At 42.6% G+C, this 20,025-nt stretch overlaps 1 protein-coding gene across 1 annotated transcript in view; it reads right to left on the bottom strand.

The window, feature by feature from the left end:
* Nucleotides 1-20,025, bottom strand: part of LOC138747023 (polypeptide N-acetylgalactosaminyltransferase 6-like) — a 187,742-nt gene that overhangs the window by 147,745 nt on the left and 19,972 nt on the right. Inside the window, exon 2 of the mRNA XM_069905863.1 lies at nt 15,313-15,489. The gene's annotated coding sequence lies outside the window, so the exon portion shown is untranslated. The remainder of the gene's footprint in view (nt 1-15,312; nt 15,490-20,025) is intronic.

Here is a 20,025-nt window from a genome sequence, read left to right as displayed (position 1 = left end):
ATATTCTATGCTTTGATTTATAAAGATTTATATCTTCCCACGACACTCCCAAATCCAGAACTATCTCCAACTCACAAATTAATGAAAACTTAAATCATTTATAAAGGAGACAAGACTGCGGAGTCCAGCAAACAGGCTTCTACTTCACCTGGTTGCAGCTCTTTGGTGACATTTGATAGTCAAAATACATCAAGTACATTTCCATTTATTCTTCTGTGCTTAAATACTATAATTTTTAAAATGAATTTAACATCTGCTGATTATTTTAATGACAGCTTAAGAAGATGGCCAGGCTCATCGGCAGTGATACAGCCTTGGCGGGACATGACTTGCCATCATACACTAGCACAGAAATAATCTTGGCAGAAAAATTGTTTTGTTTTTCAAGTTTGGAAGTCAACATCAAAACTTAATTTTTTTAATGGCATTCAGTTGATCATTACACTGAAAACCTGTTTGACTTGGAGTATCTTCATTAAATTTTTAATTCATTTTTGCATCTTCCATCTTAATTTTTAATCTCAACCTGCTCCAGATGGGTCTTGAGCTCCATCTGAAAGGGAGAAGTAATAACGGTGATTAAATTCTTGAGACCTCACAGGTACCTAACTCCCAGAGGAAAGAGGGGGACAATCCAGTGGGCTCAGGTCACAGAATTCAACCAGGAGACACCTCAGGCAGTAAAGGTTGAGGGGAAACCTCGGTAGATATATCACACTGACTGTCAAAAGATTGGCCCTGGAAAAAGAAAGCATGACATATCAAAGGACAAGCCAGAGCCTGATCAGGCTCCTGAGTGATGAAAATGGACCATTGTTGCATTTAAGGCTATTTTGGACTTTGTTTTGGGTACCCTTGTAATGACAAACTTGATGAAGGAGAACGAGAATTCAAATCAGATAGTTAGGAACATAGGAACATAGGAAGTAGGAACAGGAGTAGGCCAAAAATGGCCCATCGAGCCTGCTCCGCCATTCAATACGATCATGGCTGATCTAATTTATGACCTAACTCCACCTACCTGCCTTCTCCCCATATCCCCTAATTCCTCTATCATGTAAAAATTTATCTAACCGAATTTTAAATATGTTTAATGAGGCAGCCTCAACCACTTCCTTGGTTAGAGAATTCCAAACATTCACTACTCTCTGGTAAAAACTATTTTTCCTTATCTCTGTCCTAAATCTACTCCCCCAAATCTTGAGACTGTGTCCTCTCGTTTTAGTTTTCCCGGCCAGCTCAAAAAACCTTCCTACATCTATCCTGTCCATACCCTTCATAATCCTATATGTTTCTATAAGATCTCCTCTCATTCTTCTGAACTCGAGCGAATATAATCCTAGACGATTTAATCTTTCATCATAAGTCAAGCTCTTCATCCCAGGGATCAACTGAGTAAACCTCCTCTGGACCATCTCCAAAGCCACTATATCCTTCCTCAAATTTGGAGACCAGAACTGGACACAATACTCCAGGTGCGGTCTCACCAGTACCTTATACAGGTGCAACATTACCTCCCTACTCCTGAATTCAATTCCTCTAGCGATGAAGGTCAACATTCCATTTGCCTTCTTAATAACCTGCTGCACCTGCAACCTAACTTTTTGTGATTCATGCACAAGCACTCCCAAGTCCCTCTGCACAACAGCATGCTGTAGTTTTTCACCCTTTAAATAATATTCAGCTCTTTTATTTTTCTTGCCAAAGTGGATAACCTCACACTTACTAACATTGTACTCCATCTGCCAGACCTTTGCCCACTCATCCAGCTTAACTCTATCCCTCTGCAGACTCTCCACATCCTCATTACAATTTGCTCTTCCACTCAATTTGGTATCATCCACAAACTTGGCTACATCACATTTTATCCCCTCCTCCAAGTCATGATGAATGATGAATAGTTGTGGGCCTAACACTGACCCCTGCGGCACCCCACTTACCACTCTCTGCCAACCTGAAAAACTCCCATTTATCCCGACTCTCTGCCTCCTGTCAGACAACCAATTTTCAATCCAGGCCAATATACTTCCCCAGACTCCACTTTCCTGTAACTTACTGAGAAGTCTCTTGTGCGGCACCTTATCAAACGCTTTCTGGAAATCCAAATATACAACATCAACCTGTTCTCCTCTATCCACCGCACCCATTATATCCTCAAAGAATCCTAACAAGTTTGTCAAACAAGATCTTCCCTTTCTAAAACCATGCTGCGTCTGCCTGATTGAACCCTTAAACAGGAATGGCATGTCATTATGTTGAAGCTATGAAGTTATCTCGATACCCTTTAACAATACAGAACATTTTGCATGGGAATGCCACTCCAACTGGACTCTGAGGGTTTTAACTCGATTCACGGGAGGTGGAAAACCAAGATGAAGAAGCAAAGGAAGAGTTGGTTGGGGCTTAAGCAGGGACAGCTGGTAGGGAGTTATTGTGGAAGGACAGGCAGACAGGGCAAAATTGCAGCCATGGGAAGCAGCAGGGACATAGAGTTAAATGTAATAAATAAAGGGTTAAAAGTAATAAATAAAGGGCTAAAGGTTTTGTTTACCCCCTCCATAAATCTTCGTCCGCGAAGCCAAGCCAAAGAAGAAAGGTTTTGTGTTTAAATGCACACAGCACAAGGTATAAAATGGATGACCTTGTTGTACAATTATAGATTGGCAGGTATTATGTTGTGGCCATCATGGAGTCGTGGCTAAAGGATGGATGTCATTGGAGCTGACTGTTCAAGGATAGACAGTGTATCAAAAGGATAGGCAGAAAAGCAGAGGTGTGAGTGTTGGTAAGGAACAACATTAAGTCATTGGAAAAAAGTGGCAGGAACAAAAATCATTATGGATTAAGTTAAGAAATGACAAGGATAAAAATAAATTATTGGCTGTGATAAACAGACCTCCATGCAGAAGCCAGGATGTGGACAACAAACTACAACAACCAATAGAAAAGGTGTCTGAAGCGTAATGTTATGGTAGTCATGGGGGATTTTAACATGCAAATAGATTGGGAAAACCAGGTTGGGACTGGATCTCGAGAGAGAATTTGTAGAAAGTCTACAAGATGGCTTTTTAGAGCAGCTTATTAATGAGCCCACGAGGGGAGTGGCTGGACTGGATTGGTGACCACAGGTGATTAGACAGCTTAGAGTAAAGGAACCATTAGGGGGCAGTGATCACAATATGAGTTCAATTTGAGATTTAACAAGGAGAAACTAAAGTCAGATGTGTCAATATTTCAGTGGAGTAAAGTGAATTGCAATGGCATGAGAGAGGATCTGGCCAAAGTAGATTGGAAGGAAGCACTAGTAAGGAAGACAGCAGAGTAGAAATGGATGGATACAAAAAGCTTCTTCAAGTATATGAAGAATAAAAGGTGAGAGTAGATAGAGAACCAATAGAAAACAACACTGGAGAAAATGATGGGGAGATAATTCCACAATTACAACACTCTGGGATCACCTTGGTGGCGAACGACAGTACATTTATCCAGAGATTATGAGTCCTGTCTATCATTCTACTGGCAGTGTTACTTTTGCAGTTCTTTTGTTTGATTCATTCATGTCTTAAAGCTAACATGTTATAAGTGATTATCAAGACAGATCATAGTATAGTTTCATTTTGTTTTATTTGCTTTTTTCTTTAATAGTAGAATATAGAAGAGGAAAACAAATCATATTTTAACATTCATATTAGTTATCATGAAATGATAAAAAGAAGGGAACGTGAAAGAAAAAGTTTTACGAATATGCTTAACAAAGGTTTAATAGATTAGATGAGAATATACAGCAGGCTGCTTGTTCAATGGTGGGAACATAATTAGCCGCTTTCAGGTGGCCACAAAGCCCGACAGGAGTATTCTGTGTGGCTGTCGGGTGGCCATCTGAAAACGGAAAAGCCGGCCAGGAGGGTTACTCACCTAACCCTTCTTTGAGAGGTATAACTATCCTGCTCGGAGTATTGATTGTGACCACTGAAAGCGATGGGCTGCCAGGGAGCGGGTTGATGACGTCGTCAGCCATCAACTCCTGAGACAAAGAAGCCAGACTAACGTAGACTTCTTCAAATTTTATTTTGCACCCTCTCCCGCTGCTGGTCTTCATCCCCCCACCCAACTCCCACTGCCGGTCTCCCCTCCCACCCTCGCCAACCCGACTCGCTCTGCCGTTGCCAGTCTCCCCCCCACCTGCCCGGCTCCCATTGCTACTGCCGTCCCGCCCCCACATTCTCGCCCGCCCAACTGCCACTGCCGCTGCTGGTTCCACCCCCACCCTCTCCCGTCCGACTCCCGTTGTCACTGCCTGTCTCCCCCCCTCACCCTCCCAACTCCCGCTCCCAGTTTCTCCCCCACCCACCCTTGCCCATCCGACTCCCGCTGGCGCTGTTGGTCTCCCCCCTTCACCCACCCGACTCCCACTACCGGTTTCCCTTTCCCTCTCACCCACCTGACTCCTGCTGCCGCTGCCGCTCTCCACCCCCACCCTTGCCCACCTGACTCCCACTGCTGCTTCGGGGGTGGGGGGGAGGGAGACCGGCAGCGGGAGTCATGCAGGCGAGGGTGGGGGAGGGACCGGGAGTGGCCACGGGAGTCAGGCAGGTGAGGATGGGGTGTAACTGGCAGCAGCAACGGGAGTCGGGCGGGCAAGGGTTGGAGTGGGAAACCGGCAGCGGCAGCGGGAGTCGGGCGGGCGAGGGTGGGGGGGGGGGAGACCGACAGCAGGAGTTGAGTGGGCAAAGGTGGGGGTAGATTGGCAGCGGGAGTCAAGTCATGCCTGACTTGTTTGTCAGGCATGCCTTGACACGCTGCTATGATGTGGAGTCAGCGTGAGCAGGACTAGGCACCTGTCCGGAGTAGCCGGCTTTCGCTGTTAGACAGCTAGCAGTCAGCTGGCACATTTAGGTGCCAGAAAGCCATCCATTCCATGGCCAGCTAAATGTGCTAGCTGAACTCCTCTAGCTGCGCCTGCAGGCGCCTAATCTTCTATCAGAACACCTGAAAGCGGCTATTGCCTTCTTAACATCTGTGCTGTAGTGAGATAGTAGCTGACTTCACAAGAATGTTAATAAACCTCGAGTAAAATACACTATTTCAAGACATCACAGGGTAACATGTTATTGTAAACAAAAAATTGCCTGATGTGTGAAACCTGTGTGAAACTTGTAAGGGTCTCATACAGACACCTGCCCAAAATGTGTTTAAAAGTACAATTAACACTCTGAAGCTGTGAGTTGGGGTTCAGTGTAGAGAACAAATTACTAAACTCTCTCTTTTCCTCCCCCTCACTCTCGCTCGCGTTACCCAGGTGAAATAAAGAAATTGATATATGCTTAATTGGTTTCGCTGTTTGTTTTATTACAGCACAGGCTGACTTTAACAGAAGCAAAAGTGTAGAAAGGCAAGCAGCAGACAAATGATCTCCCAGCAAGAAGTAAGCAAGTAGAAAGCTATCAGCCATGTTTCATCAATTATTTAAAATCCATTAGATGAGAAATTCAAGAGCTCTCTAATGGATCTCAGCAGCATAATTCTGATGACTGTTTCAGTAGTGAGTCTGCAGTTGCAAATTTCAGTCCAGGGTTTGGGTGCAATGAAGAAAAAGAGAGCGAGAGAAAGAGGGCCTGGAGGGGGAGGGGTGGGGAGAAAGAGCATGTAGGTGGCTACTGACTGGGCTCAGCCTGGAGAGCAGGTAAGTGGCCAGGTGGGTGGGAGAAAAGTGTCACGAAGAAGACTAGGGATTTGGACCTTGTCTGAATTTGATGGCGGTGTGGGGGGGGGGGGGGGGGTGGAGAGTGGGTGTGTGGGCCTTGGATGTAGTTGGGAGGGACATCAGAGAATAAGGACCCAAGTTTGTGGGTGTCATGTCAATGGGTTAAGATAGAGGTCATTGGCTTGGGGTAGCAGGTAAGGTCTGTGTCTGTGAGTCCAAAGGATCAAAACTTAATATGGGGTGTACTACTCTCATAATACTGTAAAGGCCTAATTGTTCTGGAAGTGCCTAATAAAAGTCACTTTTTGGAAAACTTGTCCTAATTTATCCTGCATTCCATCGATATAATGTCATCCTGAGAGCAAACTGGCATGGGAATCACATCAGACATTCAAGGTTTGAGCTGCAACCAGAAGCACTCACTGAAATTATCAGAGTGGCATGATCCGACCAGGTAATCATCAAATTGTATTCTATTCCAAGAAACAAAACAATAAATGTGTGGCAGCCCAGTTAGTGTAGAGATTAGTGCAACGCTGTTTCAGCGCCAGCGACCAGTGTTTGAATCCGGTGCTGTCTGTAAGGAATTTATACGTTCTCCCCTCCCCGTGTCTGCTTGAGTTTCCTCCGGGGACTTCGGTTTCCTCCCACCATTCGAAACGTACCAGGGGTTGTAGGTCAATTTGGTGTAATTTGGCGGCACGGGCTTGTGGGCCACAATGGCCTGTTACTGAGCTGTATGTCTAAATTTAAATGCTGGAGGAACTCAGCCGGTCTCGCAGCATCCGTAGGAGGTAAAGATATATTACAGACATTTCGGGTCTGAGCCCTTCCTCAAGGTATAACCAAAGAACAGGAAGGCATCTGAATAAAGACTGGAGAGAGAAAGGTGGAGGAGACCAGAAAAAAAGTGTTAATTGGATATGATAAGAGGAAAGGTGAGAATTGACGTTATTGCCATCTGGTTGGAGGGCACCCAGATGGAAGATGAGGTGTTGTTCCTCCAATTTGCGGGTGGTCTCAGTCTGGCAGTACATGAGACCGTGGACAGTCACGTCAGCAAGGGAATGGGATGGGGAATTGAGATGTGTGGCCACTGGGAGATCCCCGCTATTGTGGCGGTCAGAGCCGAACCAAGGGACTCTGCGAGACCGGCTGAGTTCTTCCAGCATTTCTGTGTATTTTTAGTACAATCACAGCACCTGTGACTTTTGTGTTTCACTTCATATCTTCAATCAGTTCTGCCTTCCAGCTTTTTGTGATTTTGTTAAAGATATAACTGATTGAAAGCTTATTTATCTCCTCGTTGAGAAAGAATCTATACTTCTTCTTGGAGAGATGAGGAAAAGGCTTTGATTTAAGTCTGGGAAGTTGCCTGGATTATGTGCAAGGATTGCAGCCTTCCGTTTAGACTGCATATCATTTAATTCAACCATTTTCCCAAGGTATACTGCAAGATATTCAGATTTATTTTTCCCTTCCACTCCCTGTTTGTTGTCACTGCGCCACACAAAATATGCAGAGCACCTCCATTAATGCTCAGGAAGCATTTGATTGCACAGAGAGAGACAGCGCAGAAACGCGCCCTTTCTCCCACCAGACCATGCCAACCATCAAGCACTCTAATGTTATCTTATATTTCTCACATTTCCACTCAACACTTTCAGGGCAATTTACAGCACCCACCACCATGTTCATCTTTGGCATGTGGGAGGGAACCAGAGCATGCAGGGAAAACCCCCGCCGTTAAAGTTAAAGTGTGCAAACTCCACGCAGACAGCACTGCAGGATGTGCACAGGATTAGTCCGTGTTATTCTCCCTCCTGCAGGGTGACAGTGAGATCAACAATTCATCCTGGTGTGAACTTGATCTCTTCACAACACTTTGTGTCTAGGTCCCATCTGCTGCTCACAGACCTGTCAGTGCACAGTTGCAATAAACAGGAAACATCCTGTTCCTCATGAATCACTGTCAGGAAGAAAAAAACTGTCTTGTAACAATGGGAACTAATTGCCTTTCCCTTTAAGATGGAACTTTAACTACTGTTCCAGACAAAATGATGAAGCATGAACGATGAAAACGTGTTAGAAAATTAAATACATGTACACAGAGATCAGTATTTTTGAGTCAGTGTTGCAGAGAAGGGGGAGGGATGGAGAGTACCAAGGGAATATCTGACCAAGGTTGTCCACATGACACAAATGCTGTTGGTGCTGACTCAGAGTACGAATACTGATCTGTTCGGAGGAGGCGTAAATCAAGGGAGATGAATGGAAACTTTTTTTTAAGACTATAGGACAAAGGAGCAGAAATAGACTATTCAGCCCATCGAGTCTGCCCTGACATTTAATCATGAGCTGATCCATTTTCCCACTCAGCCCCACTGCCCAGCCTTCTCTCCATAACTTTTGATGCCCTGGCTAATCAAGAAACTCCGGTATTATTCTCTGCCTTAAATGCACCCAATGACCCGGCTTCCACAACTGCCTGTGGAAACAAATTCCACAGATTTACCACCCTCTGGCTGAAGAAATTCCTCCGCATCTCTGTTCTGAGCAGACGCCCTTCTATCCTGAAGTTCTGCCCTCTTGTCCCAGACTCTCCCACCATGGGAAACAACCTTTCTACCTCTACTCCGTCCACGCCTTTCAACATTAAAAATGCTTCAATGGGATCCCCCCTCACTTTCCTAAATTCCAACGAGTACAGGCCAAGAGCTGTCAAACGCTCCTCATATGAGGAGCCCAAAACTGCCCACAATACTCCACGTGAGGTCACACCAGGGCCTTATAAAGCCTCAACATCACATTCCTGCTCTTAGATTCTATTCTTTTTGTAATGAACGCCAGCATTGCATTTGCCTTTTTCGCCACCGACTCAACCTACAGGTTTACTTTCAGGCCGTCCTGCACGAAGTGTCCAGGTCCCTTTGCATCTGGGTATTTTAAATTTTCTCCATATTTAGAAAATAGTCTGCCCATTTATTTTTTTCTACCAAAGAGTATTGTGGACACTTTCCGACATTATATTTCATTTGTCAATTCTCTGCTCATTCTCCTAATCCGTCCAAGTCCTTCTGCAGCCTCCCTGTTTCCTCAACACTCCCTGTTCCTCCACCTACCTTCGTGTAATCTGCAAACCTGGCCACAAAGCCATTTATTCCATAACCTAAATCATTAATATACAACATTGAAAGAAGTGGCCCCAACGCCGACCCCTGTGGAACACCACTAGCAACTGGCAGCCAATCAGAATATGATCCCTGTATTCTGACTCTCTGCTTCCTGCCACTCCAGCGCTCGGACAGTTTTCCTTTTCCACTGGACCCTGACCCAGTAAATTCCCAGTTAATCCCTAGGACATTCAGCTTTCTGAGCACCTTCTCCCTTGAAATAGTAACTGCACTCACATCCCACTTCTCGTTCACCTCCTTCAATTTCCATCTCCTCCAGATAGAAGGGCTGCAGTCAATAACTTTCACCACCCTCTCTCATCACCACTTTTCAATCCAACTCTAAATGTGATTGATTCTTGTTCAGATGAAAGATTTTATACTCTAAATCCAGTTAACTGTGCTATTCAGGTCCTCTGGAATTTAAACCAGTGGTTCTCACCCTTTTTCTTCCCACTCACATCCCATTTTAAGTAATCCCTACGCCATCGGTGCTCTGTGATTAGTAAGGGATTGCTTAAGGTGGGATATGAGTGGGAAGGGAAGGTTGAGAATCACTGCTCCAGACCCAATTGTTACTGAAATATTTTGCTTGAGAAAAATATTTCATTGGGCCCATTTCCTTTTGAGTTCTGAAACCGTGCACATAATGAGTCAATGAGGGACGATTAAAACAGTGGTTTACAACCATTTTCTTTCCATTCACATCCCACCTTAAGCATCCCTTACTAATCACAGAGCACCGATGGCATAGGGAATACTTAAAGTGGGATGTGAGTGGGAAGAAAAAGGTTGAGAAGCACTGATTTAAACATTTTGAAATACAAAGTTTCATATTTGGACATATGATCCATTGACAGTTGAAGGGGTAAGCTAGCACATTAACAATATATAACCACTTACAGCACAGAACAGGCCAGTTCGGCCCTACTAGTCCATGCCGTAACAAATCCCCACCCTCCTAGTCCCACTGACCAGCACCTGGTCCATACCCCTCCAATCCTCTCCTATCCATGTAACTATCCAGTCTTTCCTTAAATGTAACCAATGATCCCACCTCAACCACGTCTGCCGGAAGCTCATTCCACATCCCTACCACCCTTTGCGTAAAGAAATTTCCCCTCATGTTCCCCTTATAATTTTCCCCCTTCAATCTTAAACCATGCCCTAGTTTGAATCTCCCCCACTTTTAATTGAAAAAGCCTATCCACATTTTCTCTGTCTGTCCATTTTAAAATCTTAAACACCTCTATCAAGTCCCCCCTCAATCTTCTTCGCTCCAGAGAAAAAAGCCCTAGTCTGCACAACCTTTCCCTGTAACTCAAACCTTGAAATCCTGTCAACATTCTCGTGAACCTTCTCTGCACTCTCTCTATTTTGTTTATATCTTTCCTATAATTTGGTGACCAAAACAGTACTCCAAATTTGGCCTCACCAATGCCTTGTACAATTTCATCATAACCTCCCTACTCTCGAATTCAATACTCCAATTTATGAAGGCCAACATTCCAAATGCCTTCTTCACCACACCATCGACCTGAGTATCAGCCTTGATACTCCTAAATCCCTTTGTTGCTCTGCACATCTCAGTACCCTACCATTTAATGCATATGACCTATTTAGATTTGCCTTTCCAAAATGTAACACCTCACACTTATCTGTATTAAATTCCATCAGCCATTTCTCAGCCCACACCTCCAGCCTTCCTAAATCATCTTTTAATCTATGGTAATCTTCCTCACTGTCCACAACACCACCAATCTTTGTATCATCCGCAAACTTGCTTATCCAATTCTCCACCCCTACTTCCAGATCGTTTTCCACAGATAGTGGAAAACACAGATAGTACAAACAATAGTGGACCCAGGACCGATCCCTGAGGAACTCCACTAGTCACTGGCCTCCAATTGGACAAACAATTTTCTACCACTACTCTCTGACACCTCCCATCCAACCATTGCTGAATCCATTTCACTACCTCCTTATTTATACCTAATGCCTCCACCTTTTTTCCTAACCTCCTGTGGGGAACTTTGTCAAAAGCTTTACTAAAGTCTAAATAGATAACATCCACAGCCTTCCTTTCATCAATCTTTTTTGTAAGCCCCTCAAAAAACTCTATAAAGTTTGTTAAGTATGATCTACCCCTGACAAAACCATACTGACTACTACCTATCAATCCCTGTTCTTCCAAATATTTGTAAATGCCATCCCTCAGAACACTTTCCATCAACTTACCCACCACAGACGTCAGACTCACAGGTCTATAATTTCCAGGCTTACATTTGGACCCTTTCTTAAACAGTGGAACAACATAAGCCACCCTCCAATCCTCTGGCACTACCCCCATGACCAGTGACATCCTAAATATCTGTTAATGGCCCTACTATCTGTACACTCGTCTCCCTGAGTGTCCTTGGGAATATTTTGTCCGGTCCCGGAGATTTATCCACCTTTATCTTTTTCAACACAGCCATCACTACCTCCTTGGTTATCCTTATATGCTTCATGACCTCCCCAATATTTTTCTTTACTTCAACTGGTTCAAGATTTTTTTCCCTAGTGAATACCGAGGCAAAGAAATCATTCAAAATTTCCCCCATTTCCTCTGACTTCTCACTCAGCCTACCCTCACTATCTACAAGGGGTCCAATTTTATCCCTCACTAATCGTTTACTTTTAATGTACCTATAGAAGCCCTTTGGATTTATTTTTACTCTGTCTGCCAAAGCCTCTTCATGCCTTTTTTTGGCCTTTCTAATTTCTTTCTTAAGATTCCTTCTATACTCCTTGTAGTCCTCCTTCAAATTCTCAGCTCCCTGCTCTTTATACCTCTTGTACACCTCCCTTTTTCTCCTTACCAAATTTCCAATATTCCTCAAAAACCAAGCCTCCCTATGACTTCCAGCCTTTCCTTTGATCCTCACTGGGACATATCTACTCTGTACTCTCAAAATTTCTTTTTTGAATATCCTCCATTTTTCATTTACATCCTTACCTGAAAATATCCTGTCCCACTCAATACTCCCCAAATCCCTTCTTATTCCTTCGAAATTTGCTCTTCTCCAATCCAGAACCTCAACTTTAAGCCCCTCCTTCCTCTTCCCTAAAACTACCCTAAAACTAACAGAGTTATGATCACTAGACCCAATTTGTTCTCCAACATTAATGTCCGATACCTGACCTAGCTCGTTCCCTAACAGGAGATCCAGTATTACACCGTCCCGAGTCGGTTCTTCTACTAATTGATTTAGAAAACAATCTTGAACACATTTAACGAACTCTAGCCCATCCAGCCCTCTAACTGTATGGGTATCCCAATCAATGTGAGGGAAGTTCAAATCTCCCATGATCACTACCTTATGATTCTCACACATATACGTTATCTCCCTACAAATTTGTTCCTCTAATTTTCTTGGCCCATTTGGTGGTCTGTAATACACCCCTATTTGCACCCTCTTGCCTCCTCCACCCCTCAATTCCACCCAAACAGCCTCACTGGTCGATCCCTCCAGACCATCCTGCCACCTCACGGCAGTAATGTCCTCCTTAACAAGCAGAGCAACTCCTCCCCCTTTTTTACCCCCTGATCTATCACATCTAAAACAAATGTATCCTGGAATATTAAGTTGCCAGTCCTGCCCCTCTTGTAGCCAGGTCTCACTAATTGCCACAATATCATGACCCCAAGTATCTGTCCATGCTGTAAGCTCATCTCCCTTGTTCACTTTGCTTCTTGCATTAAAATATATGCATTTCAGAGAATGACCCTCACATACATTCTTTTTTCTACCTTCTACCCTAATCTCCATCCTACCTTTGTTATCGTTTTTATTCTTATCTAGGTGGCTATGCTCCCTTGACACTGCTCTCACACTCTATTCCCCACCCCCCTGCCAAACTAGTTTAATCCTTCCCCCACAGCTCTAGCAAATCTGCTTGCCAGCACATTGGTCCCCCTCCAGTTCAAGTGGAGTCTGTCCCTTTTGTACAGGTCCGATCTTCCCCAGAAGAGATCCCAATGATCCAGAAATCTTATCCCTTGCCCCCTGCAGCATCTCTTTAGCCACACATTCATCCTCCACATCCTCCTATTTCTACCCTCACTAGCGCGTGGCACCGGCAGCAATCCAGAGATTACTACCTTGGAGGTCCTTTTTTTTAACTTCCTACCTAATTCCACATAATTCTGTTTCAGGACCTCATCCCCACTTCTAACTAGGTCATTGGTCCCCACATGGACCACGACTTCTGGCTGTTCTCCTTCCCCTTGCAGAATGCTATGAACTCGATCAGAGATATCCCTGACCCTGGCACCAGGGAGGCAACAGACCAACCTGGATCCCCGATCTCATCCCATAAACCTTCTATCTGTCCCTCTGACATTGTCTTTTTATAATACCTGGTGAAATGAGTTGTTGGGCTGGCTGCTCTAATTGGTATCTCATTTGGTGACAGGACTGCAAGCATAAAACTGTCCACAAGTTTACATTGAATTTGCATTCAAAAAAGTGATGAGGGTAACTGGTTAGAAAAGAGAAGCAGGAGGCTAATAGATTGAGGCAGACACTTCTCTTATTTGGGTTAAGTCCCAGTGTTGTGACAACATCTTGTATTGCTCTCTCTCTCTGTCCTGGGATTGGGAGGTGCCAAAATTAAGAATGCTTTCTTTTGGGCTCACAATTGGTTCTGTATGTTCTATTGACCTGTTTCCCTTGTAGTCTTCAGGCCCTGCGATCCTCATTGGTGCCTGATGGCTTTTTCAATGTGGCGTATATCTTGGCTGATACCCCTGTTGTATGTCATAGGTGTCTGTTCTGTTGCAGTGAGGTCTAGAATTGTCAATGCAAACAATGGGCTTGCTAGCTATTAAATTGATCCACTCTGAGTTTTGAATGGCTTCATTATGAATGTTCCTGAATAACCAGGCTGGGTAGGGTGAGAGATTAAGGGATGGTGCCTGGTTCCAAAAGTGATATTTAAACTCAGCACCTTGTGATTACTTGGTATAATATAAAAGAGATAACCACATCGTAAAGAAGCTGTTAGATTCTTGGCAATTGTTGAAAACGATGAAGAGTTGCAAAAATGAATGACTCTAAAATGAAAAGAGAACGGGTCTTTCCTGTTCTCCTGACGTTATTGTTGGTTGATACAATGACTGGGAAAGTACCGCTGAAACCAGAAATCAGCCTATGTGTTCTGAATAAACAAACTGAAATTAACACTTTGGGCAGGGAGCAAGTCAATTTCAAGCCAACCGATTTTTGCCAGTGAAGAGATGCCAGGAAAAGCAAGTTAAATTAACTATAGCAGTGTGGTTTTTGTTTATTGATGTTTGATATGTGATGGCTTTGAATGAAGGAATATCTGAGAACAAGAAATCCATGGATCTGCTCTGCTGTTATGCTCTTGGAATTAAATATCGGAGCGCACAAGGATGAAGAGTTCATGAACAAGAAAATCAAATTGGTAACATATCTCCTTCTATCTTGGTCTGAAACCAACAGGCTGGAAGTGTGTGGAAGGAATCCAATTCAGAGGGCCATTTGTTTTTGGAAACTTCCCACAAAGGATGGTGGACATCGAGCCTATGAATAGCTTTAATACAGAGGTAGATAGATTCTTCAGACCAAGGGGGTGAAAAATAATCACAGGCAGATGCGAGTTGAGCTACCAGTCAGGCTAATCCTGATCTCGTTACATGAAGGAGCAGGCTCAAGGAGCTGAGTGGTATTGTCTCTACACCTGTATGTGAATTTCTCATCTCTCCACCTTGCTAGTGAAACAACTCGTGTGAGCAAATGCACTTCACAGCCCTACTTTGATAAATATTGAAGAACATTTCTTCAATGCTAATTAATTTTCTAAAGGCGGATGCTTGGCAAAAGGTAGCAAGTTTTCTTTCTTTTAAGCTTTCCCATTGGGGCCAATTTGAATAAAATCTCCTCTGTGTTATTTTCCAATTGATTAAAATAGTGGGGTTTTTTTAATGTTCACTCATGGCATGTGAACATCACTGACAAGCCCAGTGGTCACTGAGTCACTTGCTGGGCCATTTCAGAGGGCAGTTAAAAGTGAATCGTAGTGATGGTTTCGAGTCACTTAGACGCCAGACTGGTGGCAGATTATCTTCTCTGAATGACACCAGCAACCCAGATGGTCTTATTATGCTAATCCATTGATTTTATACGAGATCTTCATTTCAAATTTATGTAAATATTTGATTTCAAACTTAATTTGAATGTAAATTCCCAAGCTGCTGTTTAACCAGATCATTGATCCAGGCCTTTGGGTGCTACTGTAACCAGTTTGAAATAATCCCTTTATTTCTGTGTCTACTTTGAGTTTCACAAATTGTTCTAATTTATCAATACCCATTCTTCTTATAAAAGTGTAGAAAATTGTTTGTATGTTCAAATAAAAATAACTTACTTAATTTCTTTTGTTTTACCAAATTGCACTCAGCTGAGCGTGTGGGCTAAAGTTGTTCCAATTTGAGCACGTGCAGTTTCTGCACTGCTGGAGAATTTAGTAAGGCATCATCTTTCCATGGTCAGCATTTTCACGAGCGAGGAGCTCCTGACAGGGTCGTGGAGCATGGATGGAGTGCTGTAGAGAAGGGAAACACATGGAAATACAAATATCAATGTACTTCCAGAGATGTAATAAGAGATTGAGCAGTAAAAACACAAGGCCGGAGAAACTCAGCAGGTCGAACAGTGAACATAGCAAAGATATCGATACAGAACCAATGTTTCGGGCTTCATCAAGGTATGAGCAAAATGTGGGCAGGCACCCGAACAAAATGGTGAAAACTGTGACTGCTACAGCTAGATCCTGAACCTAGTCATTTTTTTGTAAACTTGCTTTGTGTGGTAGAACCTCACATTTTCTTTCTAGCTTTATTTTATCAGGCCAGATGGCCAAATCCTGCTCCTGTCTCTTTTGTTTTCTCAAAGACCTTCATTCAGCTGGGACCTGTTTTCACCAGCACAGCTTGCTTTCCAGTGTGAAATAGGCCTCTGCTTTGTACTCCCTACTAATGTGAGGGACTGGCACAGAACAATCTCAGGGGACAGGACACTCGTGCTGTGGCCCACTGTCAGTGATACTCCACCTCAAAAGGCTGCATGTCATCCAAGATAAAGCAGCCCACTTGATTAATTTCCCGTTCACCATTCCTTCCATAAATGGTGTATAGCGGAGCAGTGGGGAACAGCGACAAGATGTACTGCAGTTGCTCACCCTGGCTGCTTTGGCATCCCCTCCCTAACTCATGAGCTCTACCACCCAACAAAAATACGAGTACAGTAAAACCCCTGGTATTCAAGCAACCAGCAGCCTCTAGCAACCAGCAAAAAAATCAAGAACAATAAATAAATCTTAAAAAGAATAAAATAATAGGTTAAAATATGCAAGTTTAAAATTGTAAGAGTGAATGTTCTCTGAAGTCACACTTATGTGAAGATGAGAGCCAATATCCAGCCAGCGGAGGGAGAGCCTTGGTCGTGGCTTTCCTCATAGCAGCTGTTTGAATAAAGTTGTGTGAAACAGTAATGGGGAGTCATCCAGGATGAAGAGCTGGTTGATGCCGCTCACCGTTGGGGTGACTCTCTCAAAGTGTCTCCTTATCCCTGCTTAGTAAGAGTCGCCCAATCAGAGTCTTCATCTGTAAACTTGGGGGAGGGAGGAGGTTAATTATATATAATGTTATTGTTTGTTTGTCTTTCGGGCATCTCCGTGGAGGGGGAGGAACCTGCAGATGCAGCGATGGTTAAATGTCTTCAAAGAATGTGACTGAAAATAAAGCAAAATACTTAAAAAAAAATTTTAAAATATTTTTCACACTGTGAACCATATATACATACAAACATTTCGCTCTTAAATATACACAGTGGCATTTTCTCCCCTTTTTCCCCCCAACCTTCCCTCCCCCCTTCCCACCAAACCCATTAAATGTTCAACATATACAATACAATAAAACCATTAAACAATGTCATCACACAATAAAAATAAACAAGAAAATTGTGTCCTTTACTGTTACATACTGGATCAAGTCATTTTGTCTTCTTATCATTTTAAGGGGTGGAGATCCGCCCTCTCTGTTGTGTTCCATATACGATTCCCAAATTTGTTCAAATAATGTGACTTTATTTTTTAAATTATGTTATTTTTTCCAATAGAATACATTTATTAATTTCCATGTACCAAAAAATAAAGCAAAATACTTTCAGGTTTATATATTCACACAAGTGAAGTTTGTTCGGTGTCAGTATAGAATGGTATTTTTGTCTTTTAAACTCTTAATTCAGATGTATTAGTTAGGCATTGTAAGAATAAATCTCAAGCAACCGGAAAATACACTTAACCAGCATCTAACAATCCCCATAGGTGCCGGATCCGAGGGGTTTTACTGTATAAAGCACATGGGAGCACCGCCACCTGAAGGTTCCCCTCCAACCCCCACACAATCCTGACTTGGAAATATATCATTGTTCCTTCATCATCGTAGTATCTAAGTCTTGGAGATTCCTCCCCAACAGTGTTTTGGGAGCACTGCAACAGTCCAGGAAGATATCTCACCATGGGCCACGAGGGATGGGTGACAAATGGTGCCTTTGCCAGTGACGGATAGATCTCAAATAAATGAATAAAAACTGGCCTGAGTGGATTGTTGATGACTGGGGATGAGATCATTAGACACATCAATGAAAGGCCCCGCAATCCCACATCTTCAGGAATCTCTGTAATTTATAAGAAAGGGGCCCTATGAGCAGCATCCAAAGTTGAATAAGGAACGCTGGTATTCACCAGGGAATCAAGAGGGATGGTGATCCATTAATAAAAATTCAACAGGCTGTAATGATTACAAAACTGGGGCATGTTAGAGTGAGTGAAACTGAGAATGCAGGGTCTGAATGTTCACAGTTTTCATCCCATGGGTTTCCGAGAACAGAAGCAGTGTTCATGGGTAAAGGGACAGATTGAACCTCACCATTTATATAGAATCTCGAATGTGATGCATAAAGCAAGAGGCCATTCAGCCCATCAAGCCGCTCTGTAAGGACAATCTAATCAGCTTTATTTCTGTCTTGTCTCACAGATTTTTTTTTTGTTGCAAGACTAGGCACACAAGATAAGCTGAGAACCACCTAGAAAGATCATGAACAACTGGGGAACCACATATTCTGGTATTTCTGGAGAGACTAAGTTGACAATTCACTGAATCGAGAAATGAGTTCTCATGATGCTTCTGTCAATGCCTTGGAGTTCAAAACAAACAGTTATTTTTTTGGAAAAAAACACACCCATCAATTCTTTACACTCGTACCAAAAGAATATCGGCACAGAAGAGAGTATGGCCCAGCTTGTTTTGCTGACAGATCACCACAGATGCTGCCGAATCTGCTGAGAATTCCCAACACACTTACAGTAAAACCCCTGGTATCTTGCACCTATGGGATCGGTCGATGCCGGATAAGTGAATTTGCCAGTTGCTTGAGACTAAGTGTTGTTGGCAAATTATCCATTAGAGAGTGCCAATCTTAAACTTTTATATTTTTTACCCATTTATTTTCTCCAATTTTTTTGCCGGTTGCTTGAATTCCATATAACGGGGATTTTACTGTATTTTGGTCTTTCAGTATCTGTAATTTTTTTTGGCTTTTCATGCATCAGTTGGTACAGATATTTATCTCATTATAGGTGGGGAGAAACACTAACACAACAAAGGTTAGATTTTTTTGTCCTCCATAGATTCATAACTAATTTTGGAAACTAGTCTCGGGTAGTAGAGAGGGAAATAAGCCTACCACATACACCTGAGTAACCAACAGCAAGACCTGTTGCAAGTCACCACGTCCTCTTTCACATTTATTATGTTGCAGGTGACACTGGCATATTTTCAGTTCCATTTGTTTGTAGCTGGCAATATTTGTACAGGCAGAAAGCTATTTGTTTAAAGAATGACTTATCTGAGTAAATTATAATTTACGTTTGTATGATTAGTTTGAAGGTGGAGTTCACCTCCTCTAGTTTCAGATGGATTCTCCTGTGGAGTCACTTCTATTAAGATAGTAATTTTTTTATTAAATTTTATTAAATTTAAGGAGATACTCAGTTTAAGGTGGAGTTCCTTAACTTTGTTTGTTTTAAGGCTTTTGCATTCTTTTTTAATGACACTGGACAAAGAAGATTTTGCTTCCTGAACACTTTTAAGGGTATTTTATGGAGTTTGGGCTGCTGATCACGAAAATGACCACAAAACTTTCCTATTACGTTTCTTTTTTTTAGATTTTTGTCATTTTCTGCCATATTTTAAGTCAAGCAGACAAAACCATGAACCGCAACATGTCATTGAAAATTCATTTTCTGCATTCGCACTTGGACTCCTTCCCGGCTGATCTCGGTGCCATCAGTGATGAACATGGTGAAAGGCTTCACCGGGACATAGCGATTGTGGAAAAGCAATATCAGGGCAACTGGAATCTGTCAATGCTGGCTGACTAATGTTGGGCACTAACACAAGAGGCATCAGATGCTGAGTACAAACGAAAATCAGCGGCAAAACATTTTTAAGTCAGTTGAACTAACATCATTATGCAATTAAACAGGCTAAATTCAATAGCAGTTAATTTAATGTTTCTCCAACTTCCTACGTGATACAGCAAATCTGAAATTATCTTTCTGTTCAGCTTGAAGTTGTCTTTCATAATCCCCAATTTTATTTTCTGGAAGCAAACCTTTTGAAAAATTTTTTTGTTCAGTGTTATCAGCTGGATTCATTTGTTTAATGTTGAGATATTTTCCAAGGCTGAATTATTTTCCTTGAATGAATCTGGCAAGTTTCAGTAGATACATATTTTTTTTGTGTTTTCAGTTGGATTTACTGTATTTTAAATCGGATAGATTTGTTTTGGAGGGATTCATTTCTTTTAGGATTTATCCACTTGACTTAGAATTAATTTAATAGCCTAATGCTGGATCGACTTACTTTTTCAGGTGGATTGAGTTTTTTTAATACAGGTTCTCATCAAAATGGAAAGGTTTGTTAGAAAATGACTTTGTGGGGGGCGTGGCAAGATGGCGTAAGGAACAGACGTGCCTTCCAGTCCTCTCCTGACTCTTTGTTATTGTTTTGTCTAT

This window comes from Narcine bancroftii, chromosome 12 (assembly GCF_036971445.1).
Source record: "Narcine bancroftii isolate sNarBan1 chromosome 12, sNarBan1.hap1, whole genome shotgun sequence".
NCBI lineage: Eukaryota > Metazoa > Chordata > Chondrichthyes > Torpediniformes > Narcinidae > Narcine > Narcine bancroftii.
This window is presented reverse-complemented; position numbering and strand designations above follow the sequence as displayed.